General features: G+C 46.4%; 1 protein-coding gene across 8 annotated transcripts in view; it reads left to right on the top strand.

The window, feature by feature from the left end:
• Positions 1–4557: 4557 nt before the first annotated feature.
• LOC107512255 (nuclear receptor coactivator 5-like) overlaps positions 4558–12071 on the top strand; it is a 45532-nt gene continuing 38018 nt past the window's right edge. For 5 of the 8 annotated variants that reach the window (XM_036231249.1, XM_036231250.1, XM_016147618.2 and 2 more), the window contains exon 1: positions 4558–5162. The gene's annotated coding sequence lies outside the window, so the exon portion shown is untranslated. Of the gene's footprint in view, positions 5163–6677; positions 10498–10980; positions 11019–12071 lie in introns of those variants that run through there. The other 3 variants (XM_016147621.2, XM_036231247.1, XM_036231248.1) reach the window with 3 other exon arrangements.

Here is a 12071-nt window from a genome sequence, read left to right as displayed (position 1 = left end):
CTCTCTGTCTCTTTCTCTCTCCTCTCTTTCCCCCACCCCTACGGTATATCAAATTAGTTAGCAAATCCCGTTGGTTTTACCCTCAACATATGTTTAGAACGTAATCACTTCTCACTATTTCCGCCTCTACCGCCACACAACCTGGATTTACTGCAATGATGCCACTGGTCTGCTTTTGCCCTTGTCCCAAACGGTGGTCTATAAAACACTAAAAGGTGGTCCATAAATCACTCTTGTGCTCGGGACTGTCCAAAGGCTCCCTAACGTGACAACGACAGTGATATTCGCACCACTTTCATGGCTTCTGTAATAACATTTACAAACGCTATGCCTCTTCACAGGCTTTAAAAGTTACATCCGAAATTTTCAGCACGGGTTCGAATACTTGTAAGAGATGGAGTTTCTGGTATGTTACAGATCCGCTTCACGTCCTTCAGTGCCCAGGACAGAACCTGGAGAACACTATGTGACATTCGGGCACATGTTATGCACAAACGAAGCATATTGGCTGCATGAAACGTGACTATACTTAATGCCACCAAATTGTCAACCTACGAATGGTTAAAATGGTAACCATTATGTTCTGTAGATCTCACTACAATAAAAAAAAAATGAACGCTGGTGTCACATAACACATGTTTAATAACTTTCTTAGTTACAAAAGTCAGTGAATGAAGCTAAGTCTGACCATCCCAGGAGTTGTCAACTACTCAGGGAGGGGACAGCCAGTGTTTGTAGCTTCCCGGAACTTTTTTACATAACACTCCTCCCTCTGATGGCCCTCCTGGGGAGGCGAGTGGAGTCGGGGCTGGGAGTCCCTGGAGTGTTCTGCGAACGATTCTGCCTCCATCACAAAGTGGTTCAGGGGAGTCCTTGGCAGCCTGAGCTCCACGCTCCGGTTCGTCACTCTTCCGTGGACAGAGACTCTGCAGTCGATCAGCACTGTGCCACTTAGCGGCTATGTGACCTGAAGTCGGCTGCCTGACCTCCCTGTGCTTCGGTCCTTCCCCCGTATAAGCAGGGACAGGAAGAGCCGCCATCTGCCCGAGTCGGTGTGAGGGTCGATGGGATGAAGCACGCCAGGGCCTAGAAAAGTGCCCGGCCCCTCACGGTCAGTGTTATGGAAACGCTAGCTATTATTATGAATATGTTTATCTCCTGTCCAGTTTCTTAAGCCCCAAATCTAGGAGTTGTTCATGCCCTTTCTTTTCCCCACTTCCTTTCTTCAGCTGCATCGAGTCCATTCACTTTTTCTTCTAAACGTTCTCAGGTTTCGCCTCTTGCACTGCAGTCTTCCTTCCGATCGGGAATACACCCAATTTCTCTTCATTTCCACACGGATCGCCGCGGGGCCAGCGTCGCTGACTGAAGTCCCGCCCTTTTCCCATCGATCCGCGGGGACAGCGCTGTCCGCGAGGGTCTGTGTCTGGATTCTGCTCTCTGTCCCGACGACCAGTCCCAGTCGTCGCTTCCCCTCCCTCCTCCCTCCACGCCCGCCAGCCATCGGCGAGTCCGCACCGCCCCCAGGCGCCCCGCGAAGCCGTCTCCAGTCGTCGCCGCGGCCGCCGGCCTCACCCAGGCGGACCATCGCAATGGCGTGCACCCCCCTGCCCTCACCTCCACTCCTACTCCTCACCCCAAGCCCTTCTCCTTATCGCAATCCGATAAAACTCCTTATTGCTCTCCCCACCTAAAACGACAAAATATTTGATGTGCGCAAATGTATGTAAGCCCGACACGTGGAGGTCACGAAGCATGGCAGACACCCCCCTGCCCAGGAAACTGAAAAAGTCCTTTCCTGTCCTGAGTGTCCTCAACACTGCTAGGAATTAGGGTTTTGTTTTTTTTTAATTCTTTATTTTAAAATTATTCCCCTGCTTTTCCTTTAGAGTTTTACTATATATATATATTTCTAAGCTATTTACTATTTAGTTTTGCGTGTGTGTAAGTTTTACAAAAACAGCGTCGTGCCATGACTGCTCCTGGGAGAGCCGGCTGGTTTACCCGCCACTGCTAATTCTAAGGTTCCTCTCTGTTGACGCGTGCTCGGCCAACAAGCATTTTCTCCTCTACTTAGCAATCCGTGGGCAAATCCGTTATCCATTTGTGCCTTCTCCTGTTGACAGGCATTCGAAGTGTTGCTTTTTCTTTTCTCTCTTCCTTATTTGTATTACGAGAACGCTTGTACGTGTCTCCCGGTGTACCCGGACAGGAATTTCTTCTGGGTAGTGGCTTTCAACATTTCCCCCCTTCTACTCTCGATGATAATTCTGTTTTAGGTCGTATCCTGGCTTTTGGTGAGGCACCTTGGCATTTCCTATGCTATTTTATTTCATTTTTTTAAAAAGATGTTGGTCTACAAAATGATCTCATGAGCGACTCATCCAAAGTATGGGAAATCCTGTAGTCTACTTCGAGTGTGTAACCGAGAGTGGGATTGCTGGGTCATAGGTTGTGAACAAAGTCAACTTATCAGGTAAACCTAGTGCTCTCTAAAGTAGTTATACTAAGTGACCCCTCACCAGCCCAGTATTAGAATTGACATTTGCTCCACATCTTTACTTGGTGGTGTGAGCGTTCTTAATATTTACCAATCCAGTAGGTATAAAATGATATCTCATGACGGTTCATCTTTAGGGATATGCTTATATATGTCTTTTGTCATTTTACTCTTGGATTTTCTCTTAGTGATTTGTTAGAATCCTTTATATGTTATGGGTAGGAATCTCTTATTGGCGGTATTTATTTTAAGGGTCATCTCTTGGTTTATATCTTGCCTTTTACTTCCTTTATCAGCAAAATAATCATGAACAGAAATGATTAATTTTAACTTGTTCAAATTTGTCAGTAATTTCCGTGGTCGTTTGTACTTTATGGATCTTGTTTAAGATCTCTTCGTCTCTTCCGAGGTCATAAATATGTTCTCCAAAATTTTCTGCTAAACAAAAATTTAACAATGTTAATCTTTGACATTAAGTATTCATGCAGTTCTCTTTATTTCCATATGGATTACCAGTCTTTGCAGGCCCATTTGCAAAATCGCCTGCTCTTTCCCTACTGATCTATCCGCTCAGGCAAGGCCATCATATATCGACCTTCCCTAAGTACGGGAGTCCATTTCTGCATTCTCCCCAGCTCCCTTGGTCAATGTGTCTATCTCTGTCCTGTATCACACTATTGTAATTAAGGAATGTCTGAGTAGTCTCGGCTCTCTGCTCTTTTATAACCACTTTAGACTTAGCTGGACATGTTTCATGAAAAACTCTGCTAAAACCTTGGAACTGCGCTGACTCCGGAAATCGTTTTTGGAGCGAGTCGACATCTTTATGATATTGACTATTCTATCAGCGAAGTCATACGGCGCTCGTGTTTTTTAGGGCTTCTTTCTTTAGTGTCCTTCGGTAACGATTTGTCTCTTCTCCACACTGTAGATCTAAAAAAGGCTTTTAAAAGTGTAAATTAGATCTCCTCCTTTCCCTGGTTATAACTTGGTAATGGCTTTCTATTCCCCTTAAAATAAAGCCCAAATTTCCTGCCTAGGTATGCACAACCTGCCCTGGCTACCTCTTTGATTTTATCTTGTAAAACTAGCACCCTCACTCAGGACTGGCCAGTCTCATTGGCTTCTGGTTAGTTCCTCTAGGTTGCCTCAGGGAAGTTGCAGTATCCATCAGTATTTACCTCTGCTCGCAAGGCTTCCCACCTCCCCACCCCCCAGCCTCTGCCTGGCTAACATCCAGCTCAAATCTCTACTTCTGAGAGACCCTTTTGAACACCCTATTCAAAATGGTTCATTTAATGCCCTTTCATAGGTGGACAGAGCTCCCTGTTCTTTCCCTTCCAACTCTCTATCCCCTTTGGCAGTTGTTTGGTTCACCTGTGTGTCTGTTTGATGTCCCTGAACAGCCTGCCAGCTCCCTGAGGTACCTTGGCCATTTGGTTCACTAAGACACCTGGTGCATTGTTTAGCACATAATAGATGCTCAGTAAATGTGCGTTAAAGGAAGGAAAAGGGAGGAACAGGAGGGATTCCCAACCCTCAGCTAGGAAAGAAGGAACAAAATCGAATGAGAGACATTAAGATGGCCACAGCTCTTTGACATTCCACATAGCCATAGCTGGGGTCTGTGTCCTGCTCCCTTGAGTCCGGGTGCTCCTTGCTGTTGCTTTGACCGGTAGACTACAGCGCAGTAATGCTGTGCTCAGTAAGATAACCCTATAAATCAATACCTAACTCTGCTGCTTGCTTTAGGGAATTCATGTGAGCACATTTATCTGGACAGTTTGCCGGCTGGGCCCTCCCTTCAGAATCTCCATCAGGATTGCTCATCTAGGAAAACAATTTGTCTATCGAACAGCAGTTTTACATGTTGCAACTTACTTTAAGACCCCTGCTTTGCTGCGTTCACCAATCCTAAAACATTATTTTATGACATCTGCACCATCCCAAACAATTCCTATGTTGAAAGACCTGCTTTGAAATATAGGAGTTCAGATCCCAACCCTATACATTTCCTTCCTCACCTCCACCTATGCAGATTATGAAGGTGTGTAAAAGTGGAAAATTCTCCAGGAAGCTAGTCCCAAGGACAAGACAGGGAGTGATATCTTCAGGCGCAACTCCCAAGAGAAAAGACAACATCGCCTGCGGGGTGCAGATAACAAAACTGCCTCCCAGGCCCCGTTTGCTACAAGGTTTAGGAGTTCCCCTGAAATAAGATATTTTTGTGCTATAAGCTAACAGCCATCTTTGCTTTTTGTAATCTGTTTGCTTGCTTGATCAAGGCCACCAAGACATAGTTTCGGGCTTTATAAGCTGCCTCCTCCGGAAGCTCGGGGTGATTCTCTAGCGGGGAGAATCAGTTGCCGGCCAGCTAATAAAGGCTCATAATTAATCTCAATTGGCTCTGCGGGTCTTAGATTTGATCGAGCCACAACATTTGGAGGCCCCAGTGAGATCCTCCCCCGAAGAAAAAGGGGAGTGTCTCCCAGACCGGCAGCCCCAGTCCGTCCGTCCGGGGGAGACTTGGCTGCATTCAGGGGGCGGCCACTGAGAGACGTTCCTCAGCCCCGGATGCTGGACAATCTCAGCCCAGGAGGCCGGAGGATAAATTATACTGAGAATTGGGCACGAGCCACCTGAACCTGAATCAGTCTCACCGGTGAGTACGTCTAAGTCTCGGTTTAGACCTGTCTGTAAGCTGTAGGGTGTCTGAGCCTCGGCTCAGACCTGTCTGCCGGTAAGCCCCAGGGTACATCTAAGTCTCGGTTTAGACCTGTCTGTCTGCGGGCCCCAGGAACTGGTGGAAGGCTGGACGCAGCGCAGCTTCCCTAGTCTGGTCACGGACTGAGACGTCAGATCCTGCCCCGGTTTCCGAACTGGTCTGCTTGCTCCGGCGCCTGGTGCCCGCCGTGTGTCTGTCCGTCACTTCTGTCACTCCAGTGACTGTTTTTAGATTTGTGGTCTCTCTGAATGTCACACGTCTTTATCTTTCTTCTTATCCTAATAGGCCTATGAATCCTTCTTTTCTCCCTCGGGTTAGCTGCCACTGCCCCGCCGGACTTGTCCCCCGGGGAACACGTGGCTCCTGCTTTGACTTTTAACTTTTACAGGTATCGTATTTTCTTTCTCCGCTGTTCCGACCGCCATGGTCCAGACCTGCTCCTCCACAGTGCCTCCTCAATAACTTCACAGACTTCAGGCAGCAGGCCGAAGGTTATGGGTCCCGTATCACGCCCTTCAATCTCCAGGGGTTCTGCCAGTTAGATTGGCCCACATTGGGAACAGGGTGGCCATCAGAGGGGTCACTCGACCTGCAAACAGCCTTTCAGATGAAGAAACTGAGGTGCAGGAAGTTTAAATAATTTACTCAGTTATAGAAGTAAGTTTGTTTTTAATATTGAAAATACAAGAGTTAAAAAAGCTATTAAGAGCCTGTTAGGCTCATCCTTCTTTATATTTTAGATTAGAGCAGGGAAGAGCAGTAAGAAAATGGTTGTGTAAGTAGAGATTGGAAGTGGGGATGTCGCTGAGGGACGGTGGAGAGATGGATGTGCATTTGTGTTGGAGGTTTGAGTCTAGAGAGTGACTGAACGTGAATTTGATTAGAAGGTTCACGGAGTGTCTGTGGGGCAGAATTCTAGATAGTAGAGTCTCTTCTCTAACGGGTTCTTCGGTTTGGGTCGGAGTTTATTTTTATAGAAAGGTAGATTTGTAAAAGAACTCTGCTTTGGTTAGTTTAGAAAGAAATGAGCACTTACAGATAAATTAAGTCTTCCTAAAATTGTACTATGAAAAAGTATATTCCTTTAAAAATTATAAATTAGTATATTCATAAATTTGCTAATCTATTGAATGCTGATATATAAAACACAGTTTACAATTGCCTACTTCATTGTTTTCTCTAGAAATTAAGGCTACCAAGAGTTATAACTTCTAGTATATGTAAATGAATTACTAGGAATAATACAAATGAAGGAAAAATTCTGTATGCAGAGTATGCAAGAAAAATAAAATGTGTTTTGAGATATGAAGGATGTATTTTTAAGAAAAAGGAGAGAAATTTTATCCTAGAATAGTTTCAGGTTATTTAAAGGTCGTTTGAGGCACAAAAGAGGAAAATAAAGGACAAAAACTTAGATGAATATATGAAGTTGTAAAGGAAAAGGGAAAAGAGAAAATCTTGTTTTATATAGTCAAGTTGGCTAAAATTAAATATATTTATTATAAGGTTTTAAAATAAACTTTAATATCAACAGTGTATTGACACAAAACTAGAGTTTGGATTATTAGTCTGGTCCTAATAAGAGATTGTAAAAGATTGTTCTTTACCTGTGAGCAATACACTTAAGAAACAAAGATTCTATATCTTATCAAAATAATTTATTGTGCTTTATAGTCTTTATTATGTCTTTGATTATTTTTTAAAAATATATCTTCTTAACATTAAGAGTGCTAAGGTTTTTTAATATGGTCATATTTATTTACCTTTGAAATCTTTTACTATTGCTTTGGTTAAATAGATAACTAAGTATTGTTTCACAATGACCTGTGATCCTATTTAATCCGGTGATCGAACCTTGTGACATTATGACAAATTTCCCAACATAAAATCTAAATAGGATCTTTTGTTTTATCTCAAAATAACTTTGAGACTTCCCAGAGGGCACCTGGAAAATCTCGAAGGTTTGGTTTTGTCACTTCGTAAAAGAGCGATGTCAAACTAATTCAGTCTATTTGATATTTTAAATTACATAGGAAGCATTAGCCTTCTTTAAGTTGCATTTTTATGAATATATGTTACTAATACAAGTGTTTTAGAAATTGTACAAAGTTCCTGGAAATTTGTCAATATCTTTGCTATTCATATGTCCTTGTATAATGGTATCAGTCATAATTTCAGTTATTATAAATTGTATGTCATGAATATCAAGAATGGACCCGACTGTTCAGAAACAAAGGGCTTATAGAGAAGCAAAGGGCATGGCTCTGATCTAGGCCATGACAGTAAAACTATTACAATAATTAGATAGCTATGATTTGAGTGAATACGTGGTCATGATATTAAAATTGGAATTTCAGATAACAGGAAAGATCTGTATAACTGGAAACATCGAAACCCTTCTTTCTCAGAGAAACCACAGGGACTAATCTCTCTTTTAGAGACTATTTTCTTTACCCATCAGCCCACCTGGGATGGCTGTCAACAGCTTCTCCAGGTCCTTTTTGCCTCGGAGGAATGAGAACGGATTCCCCGAGAGGCTGCCAAGACTGTGCATGACCCAAAGGGGCAGCCCAACACTAATCCCACCCGCATCCACCATGTCCTCCCGTACACCCCTCCACCTGAGGACCCCAACACCAAACAAGGTAAAGAGGCTCTCGATCGGTATCGCCAGCTTCTGCTCCAGGGCCTCTGGTCTGCCGCCAAACACCTACTAACCTTTCTAAGATAAGCAAAGTCATCCAGGCCAAGGATGAATTGCTGGCGGTGTTTCTAGAATAACTCTTAGAGTCTTACCGGTTATACACCCCTATTGACCTGGAGGACCCAAATAATAAAACTTTGCTTTGGTCAGTCAGTTGGCCCCAGATATTAGGAAAAAGAAGTAACAAAGGATATGAAGGTTTAAGGACAAAAATTTGACTGATCTAGTTAAGGTAGCCCTGCGCAACTTCAACAACCGGGAGGAAGTTAATATCACCTGGACTAAGAAAATGACTAAAGCCCAACTTACAACAATAAGCCCCACATCCAGTTCTTGAAAACTTCTGCTCTTAACGCAGCCACCCTTTTGCCTAATGATGACCCTCAACAGCCATTACATGATTGTCTCGAGTTTTTGGATAACATCACCTGCCTCAGACCAGACCTGAGTGATGTCCCGTGGCCACAACCAGATGCCACACTGTATACTGATGGGAGCAGCTTCATCTCAGAGGGAGTCAGGTATGCTGGGGTTATAGTAGTTACCGGAGGGGCTGTTGTCTGGGCTCAGGCCCTGAGCTACGGAACACCAGCTCAGCGAGCCGAACTCATCGCTGTGACCCAAGCGCTCCGATGGGGTAAGGAGAAGACAGCCAACATCTACACAGATAGCGGTATGCTGTTGCTCTGCACATATTCATGGGGCACGATAAAGAGAGAGGATCACTCACCTCAGGGGGGAAGGAAATCAGGGACAGAGAAGAGATCCTAGCTCTCCTTGACGCCATCTGGCTGCCTAAGAAAGTAGCCGTCATACACTGTCCAGGTCACCAGAGAACTGAGGTTGAGGTAGCCCAGGACAACTCCTTTGCTGACCGGACTGCAAAGGAAGCCACCTAAAAACCAATGGGGCCTATTGACATTCTGCCAGTTCTGTCCCCCAGAACACTCTCAGACTCACTCGTCTACACCCCTGGCGAGCTTGAACTAAGCAGTAAGCTAAAGGGTGTAAAAGGACCCACTGGATGGATACATCTCCCGGACGGCCTCACCCTGGTACCCAGTGCCCTAGGTCGGGAACTAGTCTCACTCATCCATCAGAGCACCCACCTAGGAGGTACAAAGTTAATTGAACTGTTAAAAAGAGACTATTACATTCCGGGGCTGCAACGAATGGCCCAGCAGGAATTGGCCCAGTGCCACATCTGCACACAAGTGAATCCAGGTCCCGCCAAGGGAGTACAACAAGGGACGAGACTTCGTGGACAGACACCAGGGGAACATTGAAAATTGGGTTTCACTAAGGTCAGCCCAGGCACCTTTGGATTCAAGTACTTGCTTATGTTCATTGACGCATCTTCAGGATGGACTGAAGCCTTCCCCACCAAGCAGGAGGCAACTCAGGTAGTAACAAAGAAATTAGTCTCAGAAATAGTGCCGCGATTTGGCCTGCCCATAGCACTGGGGTCTGACAATAACCCGGTGTTCATCGCCCAGACCAGTCAATCTTTAGCCAGGGTCTAGAAATTAATTAGAAGTTACATTGCTTTTACAGACCTCAGAGTTCAGGCCAGGTAGAAAGGATGAATAGGGCATTGAAAGAAACTTTAATCAAGTTCAAATTAGAAACTGGCGAAAACTTGGTAAGCCTCCTTCCCTCCCCTCTACTACGGACATGATGCGCCCCCTACTGTAAAGAGATCACACCTTATGAAATCATGTTTGAAAGACCTTTTTTGTTTGCTTTGATATATTCATTTACTGCATCAATTGTGTCAAATCTGTAATTTGAAATAAGAACCTTGTATATTAATTCACACATGTTAAGACAGAGGGTTAAAGACAGAGAAGAATGACTTAAGCGTAGAGAATCTTAGTATGAAGGACTTTTTAACAACACCCCTTGGTTAATAACGCTCCTGACATCCATTACAGGCCCTCTTATTCTAACCTTCCTGGGCCTTAATTGGATAACTACCTATGTCAAAAAGTGGGTACAGGCAGTAAAACTCATAGTCCTCAGAACAAACTACCAGCCACTCAAGGTTCAAGATTCAATGATTTGAATTCCCCTTGAAAACCAGTGAGGAATGTAAAAGTGGAAAATTCTCCAGTCAGCTAGTCCCAAGGACAAGACAGGGAGTGATATCTTCAGGCGCAACTCCCAAAAGAAAAGACAACATCGCCTGCGGGGTGCAGATAACAAAACTGCCTCCCAGGCCCCGTTTGCTACAAGGTTTAGGAGTCCCCCTGAAATAAGATATCTTTGTGCTAAAAGCTAACAGCCATCTTTGCTTTTTGTAATCTGTTTGCTTGCTTGATCAAGGCCACCAAGACATAGTTTCGGGCTTTATAAGCTGCCTCCTCCGGAAGCTCAGGGCTGATTCTCTAGTGGGGAGGATCAGTCGCCGGCCGGCTAATAAAGGCTCATAATTAATCTCAATTGGCTCTGCGGGTCTTAGATTTGATCCAGCCACAACAGGTGGTGGTCTCCATGACTGCAGCGAGTCTAACAAAGTTAGCTCTGCTTGGTCGCAGGTGTTCTGGTCGTCTGAGGAACCGACAGCCTGTAAGTTAAGCATCATTTTATGAAATGTGAGTTTATAATCTTATAGGTGTATGTTGAGAAGTGATCTAAAATGTATGGCCAATGCGGGTGGTGGTAAAGTTGGAAAGCCATTGATTGGCCGTTGTCTTTGTCTACTAGGAGGTAACCTGTTAGGCAGGGAGATTTTGTCTTCTCTGCCTTATCCCCATCCTTTGACCAGTTTCTGCCACACTAGTATTTGTTGTATGAAAGAATGAATGACAAAATGACTGCGATTGGAAACAATAACAGAGGGAACAAGATGGAGGGAGGGAAGGCAAAGGAGTAACCCAGGAAGAAAGGGAAAGGAAAAGTAACAGGAAGAAGGAAAGCACAGCGCGCGAAGCGGGGCGCGGGCGCGCGCCTCCCCGCCGGCAGGGGGCGCTGTGGGCGGCCGCGGGGGGCGGGGCCTCCCGGGGGCGGGGCCGCGGGCGCGCAGGGCAGGGCGGGAGTGGAGAGGCTGGCGGGAAGGGCTCGCGCAGGTGCGAACAGGCTGCAGCCAGGTGAGCGTCCTCCCGAGGGCCGGCGGGCGGCCAGGCCCGGCCCCGCCGCAGTCCCCACGTCTTTAATCACCTTATGGGTGGGGAGCCCAGGGAGTCTGAGGCGGGGCCGGCACCTCGGAGCCCCGGGGTGTCCCGCTCCGCGGGGCTTCGGTTTCTACAGCTGGGAAGGGGGCAGGTGGGCTGGGCGCGTTACCCCGGAACGAGGTCGGAAGCTGCAGCAGCCGCTCGGCCCGGCTGGCCGCCTCTGCAGCCTCGGGGCTGGGCCGCTGGCCTTCCCGCCTCAGCCTGGCCTCGCGCGGGGTTGGCGGAGCCATGTGGCCAGCCCTTCCTCGGCCCGCAGCCCCTTTGACTCCCAGGAAAAACTCCTCCTGTTAGTCTGTGGCTGTCGCCATGCAGCCTTTTGTCCACCATTTGAGTGAGCACATTCGGCGATCACACCTGGCGACTGGAGTCGCCCGTGCTGGGTGGGCCACTGGCGAGCGGTGCGACCCCGGTGCGCGAGGTACTTGACCCCCTCCGGGCCTGCGTGTTCTCATCCCTGAAATGGGGTAATAACAGGACTTACCTTGGAGGAGCTCTTGATAGTCAGATGAGTTAGTTTGGAGGAAGGTTTAGAGCGGGGTAACGTTCTGCGCGGTCACCCCGGTGCCTCTGCTTCCCGGCCCTGTCCCGCATGGGCATTCCGCTTCCGTGTGTAATTTCTGTTTTGCCCGCTTAATGTTCGATTGATACATTTTCCCCAGGTGGGCAGTATAGTGCTCTTACCTTTGCTCACCCTGTGTCCCCTGCACCCAGCTCTGTGCCTGGGTGGAGTCTGAAGCCAGCATTGGCTAGGCGAATCCAGGGTTGATCAAGATGGTTCTGACTTCCATCCGAAAGAGGCGTTTGACAAACATAGCGGCTTGGGGCGTTGTTTGGGATCTCCGTGTCTGGGGAAAGTCAGCTCAGGTCCTATATATTACCCTTGAAGGAATCGGACCTTGAAAGTACCAAACTGAGACTTACCTTTTCTTATGATCATCTTTGTATTTCAATTTTGTTCCAGCCCCAGGG

This window comes from Rousettus aegyptiacus, unplaced genomic scaffold (assembly GCF_014176215.1).
Source record: "Rousettus aegyptiacus isolate mRouAeg1 unplaced genomic scaffold, mRouAeg1.p scaffold_m13_p_14, whole genome shotgun sequence".
NCBI lineage: Eukaryota > Metazoa > Chordata > Mammalia > Chiroptera > Pteropodidae > Rousettus > Rousettus aegyptiacus.
The sequence above is the reverse complement of the archived record's forward strand: the minus strand, read 5'-3'. Positions and strand labels throughout refer to the sequence as shown.